Below are 523 nucleotides of genomic sequence, written 5' to 3'. Positions count from 1 at the left end.
TGAATGTAGAATATTTGACTGAGCAATTATAGATTTTACCAGTGATGGTAGAATATTTGACTGAGCGATTATTTGACTGGGGGACTATAGATTTTACCAGTGAATATGAAATATTTGACAGCGATTATTTGACTGGGCGATTATTTGACTGGACGATTATATATTTTACCAGTGAAGGTAGAATATTTTACTTGGCGATTATTGATTTTACCAGTGAATGTAGATTATTTGACTGGGCGATTATATATTTTACCAGTGAAGGTAGAATATTAGACTGGGTGATTATAGATTTTACCAGTGAATGTAGAATATTTGACTGGGAGATTATAGATTTTACCAGTGAATGTAGAATATTTGACTGGGCGATTATAGATTTTACCAGTGAAGGTTGAATATTTGACTGTGGGAAAGCTTCCTGGTACACGTATACGGTATTATGCAATTATTTGATATGACAAGTTAAACCAATGTATTGGTCATATAATAAGTATGGTGATACAGGGTCTTGTTTTTCAGGATTTGA

Source organism: Mizuhopecten yessoensis, unplaced genomic scaffold (assembly GCF_002113885.1).
Source record: "Mizuhopecten yessoensis strain PY_sf001 unplaced genomic scaffold, ASM211388v2 scaffold8373, whole genome shotgun sequence".
In the NCBI taxonomy this organism is placed as follows: Eukaryota; Metazoa; Mollusca; class Bivalvia; order Pectinida; family Pectinidae; genus Mizuhopecten; species Mizuhopecten yessoensis.
The sequence above is the reverse complement of the archived record's forward strand: the minus strand, read 5'-3'. Positions refer to the sequence as shown.